Source organism: Festucalex cinctus, chromosome 4, assembly GCF_051991245.1.
Source record: "Festucalex cinctus isolate MCC-2025b chromosome 4, RoL_Fcin_1.0, whole genome shotgun sequence".
Classification (NCBI taxonomy): Eukaryota; Metazoa; Chordata; class Actinopteri; order Syngnathiformes; family Syngnathidae; genus Festucalex; species Festucalex cinctus.
In genome coordinates, this window is record NC_135414.1 from 17,551,880 (window position 1) to 17,567,543 (window position 15,664).

The following is a 15,664-nucleotide window of genomic DNA, read 5'->3' on the forward strand; positions in this document are numbered from 1 at the left end:
GTCATTATTTCCATTAGCAATCAAGTTCCTCCTTCCATTTCTTCTGCCAGTAGAAGCTTAAATTACAATTTCACCACCAAGTGGCTTCTTTTAAAGTTAATGTCACCCGCATGAATAATAAACTTGATTAAGTCATACACAGACAAATTTCACTACTCTGAATATTTAAAGGCACAGTGTGTATTATTTAGCACCATTTGATGGTAAACTCATAATTCTTTCATTAAAAAAAACAAAACAAAAAAAACTATTAAGCTCAATAATATGCAAAGAAAATACTGTACGTCTATCAGGTCAATGTGCACTTTTAATTTTATTTTTTGTAAATACATAATCGTAGGTCTAGTAATTACTAATTACATTACATTCGTAGTTGGCCAAGCCTTCTCTGATTACCTTCAAAATCGTTGCATTCTATTAGTTCACCATTATGGTGCTATAACGTCCCTTTGAAAAAATGTCATTGAAACATCTATGCTGTAAATTTTGGTACTCTTCCATCTTAATTTGTTGAGATTTTCTGTACACCTCAGAGATCGCAACCAAAAATTGTTCTGTGATTAGTTTTGAACATGAACTAATAGGTTGATTCATTGACTGATTTTTTTATTTTTTTTGCTTTATTTATTTATTTATTTTTGTTTTACAGTCCTAGAATTTTTGTTTCTTTTTTCTTTTTTTAGTTCAAATGATAACTACGTATGTTTACCTCCCACCACGAAGAGCATCTGATTTCAAGACAAGGCCAAACACCATATTGCACCCTGCAGTGCGTCTTGTTTTCTGCAATTACGCTTTCCAACAGCTTGTCTGAAGAGTCAGAAATCCATTTGATGTCAAATCACAACGGTGATTACTTGAGAGGCACAAAATGGATTCTTTATATGCTTTGCGAAAGATAAAGTGAAGTCTAGCAGCGAATTACAGTCCTTGTTGTGGAAACTACATCAAATTTCCCTCAACACGAGCTCAATAATCATATTTAACACAAACCCCAGGTCTGTAATCAAGTTTTCATGCCAGCATCGCCATTATGCCAAGCAGACAACAAAACCGAGTGGATAGTTGAGTCACACAAAAGATGAGCATGTCGGCTACTGTATGAGTGGTTGCCAGGAGAAACAGTTCATGTTATCCAAAGAACATCTTGTACTGGCATTGACATGCCAAAAGGTCTTTCAAGTTATTTTCAATTCATTTACATCGAAATGTAAATGTACAACACCTACAACTTTGTACAGGCACAGTGAGCGGTCTGTGATAAGCAGCATAGCTTAAAGATTGCGTTCAAAAGTACGTCAGGAATAACGTAATAAAGGCACATTTGGATAAAGTAGAGGGACAAATGTGGCCTCTAGATTTGGAGCAGCTCTGAAACTACCGATGGACGGATCTTCGTGGACCGTGTGGTCTGTCTTTGGACCAAACCTCTTTCGTCGTGAGGAAATAATTCTGTGCGGTGTTTGTCTTTTCTTGTGTTTCTAGCCAACAAATTAGGAAAAGCTACAAATGTTTATGATGATTTGCCGGTCAAGATAGACCAATCAAAACTGGACAGATTAGTTTTATTTTTATTTACATAAAAATGTCATGTTTTCCTTTCTCTTAATGGTTACTCTCTTTTGTCTTCCACTAAACATGCTGAAACGTGTACGTGTTATGGTTCCGGTGCGACCGGAGAGTGGATCCCAGAATCACAGAACACAGAGGAGTAAGCGAGAGGTTTTATTCACCAAAACACGTGAATGTGAACATAAAGCGCTGGACACAGCCAGGAAAAAGGTTAACAAAAAGTGCTTGCAAATTGCAAGGAGGGAAATTAACACAACACAAAAAGACCCGAAGGGGCTACAAACCGCAAACACAAGAAAGCAACAACTTACTATAGCTATGAAACACGCCACATAAAAGTGGGAACAAAAAGAGACGTAGCAAAACTTACATAGATGAAAATCGAGAATCTTGGACTATAATAATTAGCGAAGGCGAAAAACAGTAGAAACACTAGACGATGGCTGTGAGCAGACGGAGCAACGACCCGACAGTGGCTGCAAGGAGTCCCAGTCCTTATGAAGGCCTAATAGGTGATGCACTGCAGGTGTGGTGCAGGGGACACGCCCCTCTCATTAATCAGGCACTGTGAGACAAGGAAAACACACTGAGAGCCCAGCAACATGACAGTACGTAATGTTAATGTGTTTCGGTTGGTTTAGGACCTAAGATGGAGAAAAATTAAGAGAAAAATCAGAATTACAGGAACACTACAACATGACCACAAACATTTCCACTCGATTTACAACTGCGCATATGTTGTGCATTAAACGTAGAAAGTTTTTGAAGGGAATGTAGACGTGAATTACTGGACAGAACAAATTAATTATGCAGCAGAATCCATGAGCTCATAATTTAATGCATCATCTAAACAGCAAATAGGTCGCTTGCACGTGTCGTCACTTCCGCCTCGGATTTCTCGTAGTCGCCATGCTGGGTGGCCTCCATTTACGTAGCGATTCGGTCTAACACGTATCTATCACGTTTGTTTTCTGCGTTTAAAATGGTACATTGTTGCTGCATCGTTGGCTGTTCGAACAAAGCCCAGGGGGAAAATGGTCGGCCTTTCTGCCGAATTCCGAAAATAATTAGGAACCAGGGCCTGGAGACAGAGGAGTGCGGACTCCGGAGGGAAGTCGTTACTTTGGGCTCGTGTGTGCAGCCATCACTTTGTGAGCGGTAAGCTTGTTTACCTTTATTTAATGCATGAGGATTAATAACGTTGCGACCGCCCATATATGGGCAAGTTGCTTATGTTTTGGATTCATGAGCAAGCAAGTTCGGTAGTACAAGCTGGCTAGCGGACGTTAGCCGAAAGCTAACATCGAACATTTTCACCCAAGTAGTGCCAGTGCAAAGTGTTTACTGCTGAAATTGGATTGATTAGTCTTGGGCTCTTAATGCCGATAACATGTTTTTTGGTGGCAAAATGTAAACTTGGAAAAAAGAGACAGAAGGGGGTGATGCAAGTAAACAGACCCCCGGTAGCCTACACATCATGCTAAAGAACTTATTCACGGCCACCCTACTGCGGCAAAATAACCAGTCTTTCCATATTTTATTTGTTTATATATTTGTTTATTTTAACAGGTCGCCCTGCGCCCGTTTTTCTGTCCAATCATCCCGACTGAGCTCCAACATTAAAGTTGGGTCCCAAGTTACATCTATGTCTCAGCCCAGTCGGTGCCAAGATATGAACGTGCACAGGAGAGACAAGCAAAGAAAAGGCGACTTGAAGTGGCAGAGATTGTTGCAGTTATGCAGCCAGATGGCTCCAGTAACCTGTACCCTCAAGTACTGCTGACATCATTGACTCTGGTATGCCACTCAGAATTCATTACATGATATATTGTATGCATGAGTGAATGTATGTGTTTGTTTGTGTGTGTACATGCACCTTATATTTTAGAGACATTTGGAAGTGTTTATAGAAATAAGTATTTGCCTGTAGCAATGTTCATACATTAAAAAATGCAACAAAATGTGTACATTTCTTTTACACTGACAAAAAAACTATACTACTGTACTATATTAAACCTATTACTGGTACCGTATTTTTTTGTGATCTTTTTTTATTATTATTTCTTTAGGGATCTCATGCCACACCGACTTGATTGCCAATGACATGATGGAAACGAAGGCGAGCATCAAAGCATTGGAGGAGGACAACATGCGACTGTTTGTTTGGAGCTAATAAAGGCAGCGATTATACAAATTCTATTGTTGGGTTTGTTTACAAAGCTGTACATAATACAAATGACAGGATTTGACTCAATGTGCAATATGGTCCCTCTTAAAGTAATGGCATAAATCTCTATTATTTCTAAAAGCACAAAAAATGAAGTGAATAATGATTAGATGTAGTAATTTCAGGGTTAAAAATTGAACTGTTAATTAATGTAGTTTATTTTAGCACAGGTGCCTACCATCCTGAGATGACGGTATGATGTAATGTTGATGGGGTACGCAATGACTTTCATTATGCTATGTACAGAGGAAAAAGTTGCTCTCTTTTAAATTTGTTTAATGTAAGACAAGTACCAGTACTGTGTTACAGTTTTCCCAATAATCCTTGTTTCACACTTGTCACAAAACTACTGTCCTTTTGGCAGTCTAGATTGGCACACTTCAAGTGATATCATTTGATTTTACAATCTGCTGCAGCACAAAAAACTACTTTATTCCGCATCTTTGAAGTACATGAGCAAGTGGTAGGTGACAGCGGCTGAGCAGGAACACTGGAAGTCCACTGCTGATCTAGTAAATGCTCTCCCGAGCAGTTCAGGTAAGGAGGGGATTTTGGAAAAAAAACCTCTGGCTTTTCCAGCTGGCCAAAACGAGCGATCTGGGTGGACTCGCTCAATCACACTTTGTCCACACCACAAAGCTGCAGAAGTCCCGTCCAGTTAAACTCATCTGTGCCTGAATCTGAAAATATTACAAACATTGTAATGAAAATATGAAACCTAGCATTAAATAAACTACAAAAAGTAAAGCCATACATACCTGGTAATACTATTGGTGTTGTCGTGACAAGTGATGGGAATTGTTGCCATCCGGCACCAGACAGAAATTGGGTGTTGTGACAGCCTCCTTAACCGTGAGATCATAAGAAAAGCTGTCAGTATGCTCAGTAGTTACCATGAACACGTTTTATTGTACTGGAAACTGAAACTAAAAATACGTCCTCTGAGAGTGGTTAACCTTAACCATTTAGAATAAGTTGATTGAGTAACATGTAACTAGTGAAAGGGTAGCATTAAATTTAATTAAGCCACGGGGAGGCTGTGCATAGTTACTTTTTATTCTTATACGCTCTGCCATATTTGCCTGTTATAAAATTATTAGAAAAACCACATCAGGTAAACCCAGCTGTGCATGTAAACACAATAACAGGAAGCCTGAGAACAAATCAACATTTTTGTGTGCAGAATTACCAACACCATGTGGTTTACTTACGTGCAACAGCAACCGTTTCTTCTGATGCGATGTTAAAGTTTACACTCTGTATCCACCCGCTTACAAAATAATTGTAAGCCTCCAGGGATTTGTTGGCGTGTTATGGAGCATGTTGTCAACACGAGGTAGTGAAAGATGTCCAGAGATGTCACATTTGGCCAGCAAGCTTTCTCCATCAAAAAAAAAATCACCCTTGGTCAGGACGTAATTAGGATCAATCCCGCCACACAGAGACACCTTCTGCCTGTATCGTTGTTTTTGATCTTCCGGTAAATCGTGAAAATACTGCGTAAATGACATCATGTTGATAAGCTCTACCGTGTAACTCGCGAGTGTACCTTGTGAACCGGCGGACACCCAATATGGCGCCCGAAGTAAAAATTCCCATGATGCATTACGATGTGCAAGCGACCTATAAAAATGACTTTACTCTTTCCAATTCCAATGTCCTAGTGTGAAAATGAGCACAGTAAACTTTTCCATTCTAAATCACCCGGGCTCTCAAATTAGTCTCAAAGCTCAAATCCTCTTGAAGTTCTCTACAACAAAAGTTGAACACGCTCCTTATTCAAAGTCCTCCAGTCCTCAGATATCCCTTCCACCACTTTCGAGTTCAGTCTTGCCGCTGTAATGATGCTTGATGGAATTACAGTAAGAATATAAATCTGCGGCTGCATGAAACACTGAACAGATCGCCGGCTTGGCCGCCAGCTTTTCTCAAGTTTCAGGGACTGTGTTTGTTTGTGGAGAGCAGGGGATGGTTGTAAGAGACCACCTGTACTTACCTATAATTATTTTTCCTTGGAGTATTGTTCAATTAAAGCATGTGACAGACATATTATTAAGACCCGTGAACTGTTTTAAATGTGCTAATTTCTAAATTGCGAGCTAGTGAACTTTGCATCTACAAATTTTAAACGCATGTGAATATTATGATTATATAAATATTGGCCACATTCACTAAATAGGATGAGTGACACTTCTTAAAAAAACAAAACAAATCAAAAGAAAACAAAACAAAACAAAACAAAAGACTTTTCTGGAAATTGCCTTCTGCATGACCACCATGCAAAAATACATCTTTTTAACTATGACAAGAATATGTCAGTATACCTGTGCTTCGCCCTGACATTTCCATCAATATTCTGTTGTCATAGATCAATTAAAAAAAAGAAACACTAAATTGTTCACTTTGAACATACAGTACAGATATCAGTAACTCATTAGACTGCAGCATCCCTTCATATTAATACCTAATTGAAAAAATGGCCAATATAATATTATACAGTACTATATTATATAAAATAAATAGCCTTTTTTTTTTTTCATTGAATTTCATTATGTCATGCTGACTGCTGAGCGAGAGTTACTTTAAAAATATTGCAACACACTGTCTTCGTTACCAGTAAAAAAAAAAAAAAAAAAAAAAAAAGAGTTAATAAAGGTAACAACTATAACATAAAAGCAATCCAACTTTATTACTTTTGGATTAATCAATAACAAATATGCTAAATAAATAAATACATGAATCAATGAATAAATAATTACATAATATTATCAACGTTATCGCTATACTGTATTTCTATATATTTGTCTGGTCTTTTGCATAGCTCTGGATTTCAGGTCCAAAATGCGTAGCAGATTTGCTAACCGCTTGCTGATTGTGCTCCAGATAAGATAGATGGATAGATGGACGGACGGACGGACGGACGGACATAGTTATATAGATAGAGTGACACTAATAATGTGGCTAACTACGTTTCCCGACATTATGACAGATCAAAGTGTAGCGAGATGGATGCTAGCTAGTGCAAGGTATCTAAACAGTAAACACGCACACACTTGTAATTTAGATATAATGATGTCAACTGCGAAAGTTTAGCTAAGGAACTGGTAATACAGAGTTAAAAGAGTAAAGCTGTGGGGGTGACTTATGACGGGATAGTGAAATATAATTGCCTAGGTAGACCCTGCCAGAGGCATTAAGCTGTAGTTAACTCCGATAGGATCATTGGGACACACAAACCCCTGCAGTTCAATGAGGTGACGGCTCAGGGACAAGGAACGTGGAATGGAAAAAAAACAACTGAATCATCTGTCTTACAAAAGTATATTACATAAATTCTATAAATATTTTAACAAATTATATAACAAACAACAAAGAAAACGTGTGTTTATTTGTACAACCAAAAACATAATAGGGCTAAACAGTTAAAACAAAGATGCTGTTGTATTAAAAGGGAACGTTCCGCCGGATCGGTTACATGCTACAAATTCATTCCCTGTGCATGCGTGTGGTGTCAGCGTGTCACTGCTGCTTCTCTGATCACGTTAGCAGCGACCTGTTGTGATCAGAGGCCAGACATCTGTCTCTCACCTCAGCTCAGACGTCGCGATGATACGCTTGATCCCCTGCTCCACTCACAGCAACATGATCTCATGCCGCGCCATTGGGGATGAAGCGCGAGAGTTCATGATTACAAGCTTGCAAACAAACACAGGGGGGTGAGGGGGAAACGTCAACCAGTGAAAGCTTTATTGAATCAATAAACACTCGAGGAAATCACAGGAACATTTCCTTAGACACACGCAAGGCATGAAGCAGAGAGGCTTTCTGGGGAAAATCAGCAGCACTTATAAATTCCCGTCCACAACTACTTTTGACACTGGCTCTCCTCTTTGCTTACATATTATGCTTCCTGTGTAGGCTAAGAAGACACAAATTCATCCAAGCCGCTCTTCACGGTCATCTTTAATTTTCACAAAAAGCAATGCTAAGAGAGAGTCAATATTCTTTGCTGGAGTGTGTTGTCCTTGAAAGGCCCTACTCCATTTTTAGCTCTGTGTTGTTTTTGGATTTCATGATGTCATCCTGGCAAAGGTTTTCAGGCTACTCCTAAAATCCATGGTTCCATTTTTAAAACCTGTCATTAGCCAAGAGGGGAAGTAGTGGTCGCTCTCACTCTTTCTATCTCTCATTCACACACACACATTCATTTCTGTTTCTGCTGCTTGCAGCAAGACAATACCACCGAAAGTTCAACGTTGTGTTTACGAGAAAAGAGGCAGGGGAAACAAATATAGCCAAAATGGATTGTGGGCAGAGAAGAAGAAAGAAAGCTTTTGTAATGGTTGGGGATGTGGAAATGCGATGAGCTCATTCTGTGGGGGAAATGGGGAGAAAAGAGCACATGAGTGATAAGATGTTCTCTTCCATGGGGGGAAAAAAAATCCATCAAAGGCCCTTTAAGATGATAAAAAAAAAAAAAAAAGACAATCCAACATAATCCAACCCAGGAATACAAATATAAATCATTTCTAGTATTGAACTGTTGCCATTTGTAAAAACTCAATTTTTTTTAAGCTTTGAGTAAAATAGAATTTTTAGCAGTGTAAAGCTTAGCAAAAAGATCCATTTGTCAAAACAACACTCCTCAAACACTCATGAAGACAGTAAAATAAGTAAAGATGCTAATTGAATGTGAAACATTCAATTAATGGAAAAAAAAAAAAAAAAGTCACTCTACTATTGATATAGCAGCTAGCCTGTTGGCAACTACCAGCTAACATAAGCAGGCAACTCCACCCTTTTGTCTTGATTTACCAGAAGGCGGCAAAGTACAGCGAACGTTTCTCTATATTTAGCAATTTTTTCGACCTCATAGCAACTATTCTACATCTACAGCCTCATATACTGCATGTATTGGAATTTTGGTGTATTATGGGTATATCACTCTATCATTATACCACACCACACTGTCAATAATTATATTTCCCACTTATTTGGAAATCCTGACAAGGAACAGCTAATGTGAGTTGGCGGTTGGTACACAAAGTTAATGTTATAATTTTTCAAGCATAAATATGTCATTTTAATGAGTGCTTATAATTATGATACGTTAAAAATAATTATATCTAATATACAAAATGCAGATGGAATTTTTTTTTCAGCCTTCTGCCCTCTCGATCCAAAGTGGATGCTCTGATCATTGAACCTTTTCATCGACCATGGATGGTGAGGGGGTGGATGCGGCAGTCACCACATTGGCACCATTGGCCCCGCCCTCTGCACGCCCCTGCTTGGCCCTCAGCCAGCATTCCATTTTCTCATGTGGCCCCTTTGCACCTCTACTGATGCAGTTTTTTACCTGCGATCTCATCTCCTGGCTTAACATTGCATCATCTCCTGCTGGCATGGGCCTTAAATATTCATTGCAAATTGGACTCGCTGCTCTCAACGTGAGTGTTACATCACCTAATTTCCCGTGTATGTTTTTCAGGTGGGTGCACGCAGCAGAGGAGAGTGGCAGAGGTGCAATTGCAGGCAGGTACTGTCAGTGGCTGGTTTGAATGAGGAACAGTCGCGTGGACAGGCTCTGCCTCACAAACCCCGCAAAACTGAATCCATTACAAATTGCCCGTGTTAGAAGTGCCAGCAGTGTCAAAAAACTCAATGTTAATTTTATTTCTAATTTACAATGCAAACAGATGACAACGAGAAAGCACTTGAGAAAATTACTTTTTAAAATAATTATGTATTCAGTTTTGTTCATGCAATGCCTTTGTATCCTCCAACAGCGGGGAAAAAATATCTGAGATATCTCGGGCCCACCATCTGCTTTAATGACATTTTCGGAATCAATTAACATTCATTAATTTTATTAAGTTACATAAGGCATGCAATGCGAAAGCGCTTCTACCTGTAATATTTTGCATGCTCGTGCAGCAAAATAAGTTAATAAGAATGAAGATAAGCTCTAGTATTGGATCTCACTGGATTGTGTTCATTGTGAGGCCAATGAGTGGTCATTTTTGGAAAAATGATTAACTCTTTTACTGCCGCACGTTATCAAAAAACAACCCCCAAAGCCAGCGGATTTCGAGCATTTTAACAAATTTTTCGAAGCAAACAGAATATTGTTCTTTTTGATACATAAACAACATGGGTACCACATGAAAGATCGCATATCATTCTTTCATTAGGAAAAAAAGTATGTTTGTACCTTATTCCGTTCGGTTTAATATTACAAAGGCTTTGACCATTCACGTCAGCCTTGAAATCGTTCTATTTCATCAGATTGCGTCATGTTTCATTGTAATTCGCAGCTCTAGTTAGGTCCCGAGCAGCTACCGCTGCCATCTGTTGGCCATAGTAAGTGTGTCTTTTTGATTTCAAAACTCATTGACCCGGCTGCGCTGCACTTGGACAGTGCACTGACCACTGATATATTCACACACACACACACACACACACACACACACACACACACACACACACACACACACACACACACACACACACACACACACACACACACACACACACACACACAAGTAGTTGACGTCACTTAATGTTTATGGCAGAATACATCGTGATTTTACTCAACGTTATTAAACGTTTTTGGCAGTCAAAGAGTTAACTCATTCACTGCCATTGACGGAAAAAGACGTCAAATGATGCTTTTTTTTTTTCTGGTCTGGCAATGAATGTGTTAATAAATAACTAAAAAAAAAAATCAAAGTGGCCCTTGCAGCTTTCTATTTTTCTGTATGTGGCCCTCAGAGGAAAAAGTTTGGACACCCCTGCTGTACATTATATCAACAATTTATAATTGCTTCATTGATTTTTACCATGTTTAACTCATTCACTGCCATTGACGGAAAAAGACGTCAAAAGATGCATTTTTTTTTTCTGGTCTGGCAATGAATGTGTTAATGACCTTAATTTTACTGGAAGTGAAACTAATTTTTAACCAAACAAAGCCATAATATCCATGTGTTTATTCAGATTTCCTACCATGAAGGAACTTTATGCTATGTCATGCTAATTAACTCCGAGTATCTATTGCGCAACCAACAATGGCTAACTGGGCAGTGAAAGGTCAACCACCAATGGAGGGTTGAGAAGTGACAGGCAGTGCAAGGTGACAGGTGATGAAGTTATGCACCCACAGGAGAAAATCCAGTCTGCTTACCCAAGCGGCATTTTAATTTGAACAATTCCATCACCCTCATTTCCCTTCCATGCATCCTTTCAGTGGGACTTTTTTAACTCCTGAAGTTGGGCTAGGAACAACATTGACTTTGGCCCAAGGTTAGTACGTGGGAAGTGACGGGACTTGAAGAAGTTTTCTCTCTTGCTTTCACTCTGGTCCACTCCACATCACACTTGACATCCCCAAGCAGACATGCACGCTTGTGTCTTCTTCATGCCACACCATCAAGGTCACTGACTCCATCAAAGAACATATCTCAGCCAGAATCCACGATGGAAATACTTACATGATTTTTCTCAAAACTTTTAATTAACCACTACTACTAGGAATCTGCTGATCATTCTCAAGTAAATAAATAATGCAAACCACTAAATGGTTCAAGCCAACTCATACAAAGGCTTACAGGCTGAGGACAGTCGAAATTGACAATGATATTGAGTTGTAGTAGCATGAAAGTATATTTACAATATATCTGGCATAGTCAATCAAGGTCATTATCGTTAACAAAATAACTAAAATAGAAAAACACATTTTCATTAAAACAAAATAAAAACAAAAATGCTTTTAAAAGACAAAAACAATGACATTCCAGCTTATGTTTAAAAGACTAACTCAAACTATTATAGCAAAAAAACAAAAACAGCTGTCAATTTCATATATGAGATTTATGGGTTCATTTTAAGTACATTTTGTTAACGTTCTGAGGTTGGATCCCAAAAGCGCAGACACAAATAAGATATTAACTCTTTATTCGCATCACATCGAGAGGCGTAGAACAAACTTGACTAGATGAGAAACAATGAGAATGCATCGAGATTCACGAGACGCCAAGCTCCCTTGGGCTGTGGAGATGCATAGAGGAACAGTGGTAATAAACCGACAAACACACACTTCTCGGTTTGGCTTAAATAGACAGTGAAAATGATCGGATTGGCTGTGGCTAGACGTGCGTAACAGGACTGACATGGAATTATCTAATTTGCTGTTGACCAGAAAAAGAGATTAAAGATTCTTGACATCACATAGCTCATGACATCACATAACTTAAAACCAGTTGAAGCTAGACGCCGATTACATCAGTTCAAAACAGACACTTAACCTCACGGTCATGACCCAAACTTAACCCTGGCGTGACCCAGTCATGACACATTTAATTTGTTATTGCTGTATGTCCGTACAGAAGAAGGAGTGTCAGTCGTTTGAGAATTGTAGTTAATGGCACAATAATTTGACTTTTTTTTTTTTTTTTTTTTTTTTAAATCTTGCACTCGAAAAAACAAACAAACACAAACTAAAACTCATATGAAAACTAATAAAAAAAAAACACACACCACATTTTCTCTAAAATGTAATTAAAACTAACAGTAAGGAAAAATCCAAAACTATTATCACCCTGGTGCCAACATATTATGTTTCCATAAATAGTACTAATAATACATCCATTTTCTACAGATAAGACTAGCTACAGGCTGTGGGGTTGTATCTAATGGTTTTTCCAAGAACTTTGTACAATTGTTGTCGTTAAGGTTCATATGATTGACTTGGACCTGTTTATGTACGTTGTTTTTGATGGATATTAGGGCTTGTGGTGTATTGCATGATTTCCTCTTCCAGTGTAGCACGTAATCATGTCTTAAGTCACAGAGGCCCAGCAAAGGTCGATTCTGCTTTAGCTGCAGTCTTCATCAAATTTAAGTTTCCATTTTCCGCCTTTCCAAATCCCTAAAGCAGTGCCACAGTGGATCCATTTCACACCTGGAAATAGTTTCTCAGCATGTGGGTTCAGGATGGACTTACAGGCAGGCAGCCAAAGGAGGCAAGGGATGTTTCAGCCTCCATCAAACATTCACAGCAAATGTCTGCGTCGAGCCAATCTTAGCCGCCGGCCTTCCCTAATTTCATCTCCTCGGCTGCCCGCTCCCCCCTCTCGCTCTCTCGTTCTCTCTCTTCCATGTCACCCTGCCTGTTTCTCCCCACAGACATTGTGTCCTTTATTTAAACCTCTGTCAGACACACACTCTATTAGCTGTGATTGGTTTCAGTGCACAGCCATGAAATGATCTTCTGGAAACATGCACAAATCGGAACAATTCACGTTAGCTGCAAAGTAAACCCGACAATTCTGCAAATGTAAGCACAGGCTTGAGTCAAACAATTTTTAAACACTTTTAGAAATTATAAGCAACTAATGTGGTTTCAAGAATTATCTGCACAATCTCAAACCTGTCAGGCCACTGCAAATAATAAACTTCATTGTAGGTTAGAGACGGTATTGCTTTTTTTAAACTGCAAAATCTTTCTGTGTGGTCTGTTTGAGCAATTTGTGGTTTGTTTACACTTATTTAATAGGAAAATGAACAGTGCAGATCAAGTTTGTGCCTGGCTGAAACTGACACAAGTCTAACCACAGTTGAGGCAATCAGAATCCCGGATTGAAAATAAGTCATCCTGCCAACTTTTCAGAGATATAAAAATATTATTAGAAGACAAAGTGATATTCTGCATATTCGACTGACTAGTGTGTACTTTTGTGAAAGGTTTATCGACTTTTATACTTGTGAATTTTTGCAAAAGGAACTTTACACATCAAAATGCTTTCACACCTGTAGTTTGCGTTTAAAATAAAAAAAAAAAAGCTACCAGACAAAAAACTATCTCAACATAACATGAGTCTGCATAACAACACAGTGATGAGAAATATGTCAGAGGAAGGGCTCGCGTAAATTTTTCACTGTCATCATTATTTTGTGTCCCACACCTCTTCTCTCCTTTTCAGTTTGGTTTTCTGCTGCCTTACACCTGTAAAAATCTGTCACTGGGCTAAATGACTTAATTGCCCAACTTGTTTACAAGTGTTAGTTTCGACATGTTTTACACTTAACTCTACCTTTAGTGCTTTGCTTAACTTCATGGCTGAATATTTTCAACTCCATTTTATGACAACTGTAAAAAATAAAAATAAAAAATAAAAATCATTACCATGAATGGAAGCCCACCACTCCTTTGTTTTTTTTACGGCCAAATATTTTCAACTCTGATAACTGAAAAATAAATAAATAAATTAAAAAAAAAAAAAATAAAATAAGTGAATGTGCATGGAAACCAAACGCTCCTTTGAAACTTTACTAAGTTTGAAACAATTAATCTTACAGCTGAATTGTTAGACTCAATTTTATGTCAACTGTTAAAAAAAAAAAAATGCTACCCTGAATCAAAGAAACACTATTTTAACACCTTTCTTTAAAACCCCAAATCCATTAACCATTTCTTTAAAAATAATCCCACAAACCACCTATTGGTTGTCGGGTCTGTGTAGCAAGAAAACATTAATAGATTTATTTATCAAGCTATCGCTAGCTAGCTAGGTAGAGAGCTAGATAGCATAGAGCTAGCTAGCTATGCTATCTAGCTCTCTACCTAGCTAGTGAGCTAATCATCACTGACATTTTGTGGAACAGAACAGTGAACATGATAAGCAAATGACGGACAACTGTACTTTGCATACATTCATTATATGATTTATCAATAAAACATGCCCAATCCAATAAATTTGTCATGCAAACGCATATCAATGTTGTTAAAAGATGACAAAAACAGCTGTTTTAATGATTGAAAATGAAGTCAAAAGAGGGTTTCTCTCTCCATTAGTGGTTCCTTTAAAGGATGAAAACAATTTCTCCCTTCATAAAACAACATAGCATAACATTCACTTTGTAGAGGCAAACCAAGCTCTTTCTGAATCATTTCATGCCAGCATCAAACCAAATCTTGGCCGATATCAGATTATATAACAGAGTCAATGTAATGTAATACTGTTCAATATTGGCTAAGACAATGTATGTGTTGTTCCACAGAGCAATCAAAACGGTTCCATAAACGAATGCACAGACACAATGTAGAAGATGAAAACGATGAGAAACACAGAAGAAGAAGAAAAGCACCATTATAATTTGTAGCATTTTTTCTGTATGTACAGTCTACAATGTATATCATTATGTAAATGATTATGCAGAAGTAGACTTTAATGAGCTTCCTGGAAATTAAAGCTTCAGTTCATCAAAGATGAATTAACACTTGCATAAAAGTGTTTCCAACACTTACGATTTGCTAAATGCTCAGTCTTTAAGTGCCTAATTTACAAAACAGACTTCAGAGTGCATTATAACACTCAACCCTTGCTAAACCTAATTAAAGACCAATGTACTTGTACATGTGTGACGCAAACAATCCCATGCTGCGCCTGCTCAAGATGTAAAATACACTGCAGCCTTGCAGGTGGCACTCCATTATTGTTAAAAACTGCTTGGCAGTTGGCACTTACGCATTGTCCAAGCTAAACACAAATGGAGTCCGCACTTACTGTATCTTTTGTATGAAAAAACTGCCTTCTTATGCTAATTCAAACTGGAAAAAAAAGGACAGAGGAGATTGGTTGGGGACCGCCACACTTTGGTTTGAAAGCGGATCTTACGTGAAAGGTTCTCGCCTCACCACTGAGGGCCAATTTGTAGACGTTCATTTCCTCCAATCTGTCAGAGCGGACAGTGTAAGCGTGGGAGTAGAGGTTAAATAGTGGAGGGGACAGGGGGAGCGAGGAGAGGCAATGAGCCCCAATGAGACTCGAGGGATTTGGAGACCACAGAACTGGTTGGCATGTC

General features: G+C 38.4%; 2 long non-coding RNA genes across 2 annotated transcripts; one reads left to right on the forward strand and one right to left on the reverse strand.

The window, feature by feature from the left end:
• Positions 1-1,885: 1,885 nt before the first annotated feature.
• On the reverse strand, positions 1,886-5,394 carry LOC144017747 (uncharacterized). Its single transcript, XR_013283241.1, has 3 exons — positions 5,011-5,394; positions 4,558-4,644; positions 1,886-4,479 (listed from the first exon to the last, which is right to left on the reverse strand). It is a non-coding gene; the product is annotated as an uncharacterized LOC144017747 (long non-coding RNA).
• Positions 2,415-3,766, forward strand: LOC144017746 (uncharacterized). Its single transcript, XR_013283239.1, has 3 exons — positions 2,415-2,730; positions 3,142-3,369; positions 3,642-3,766. It is a non-coding gene; the product is annotated as an uncharacterized LOC144017746 (long non-coding RNA).
• Positions 5,395-15,664: the final 10,270 nt, after the last annotated feature.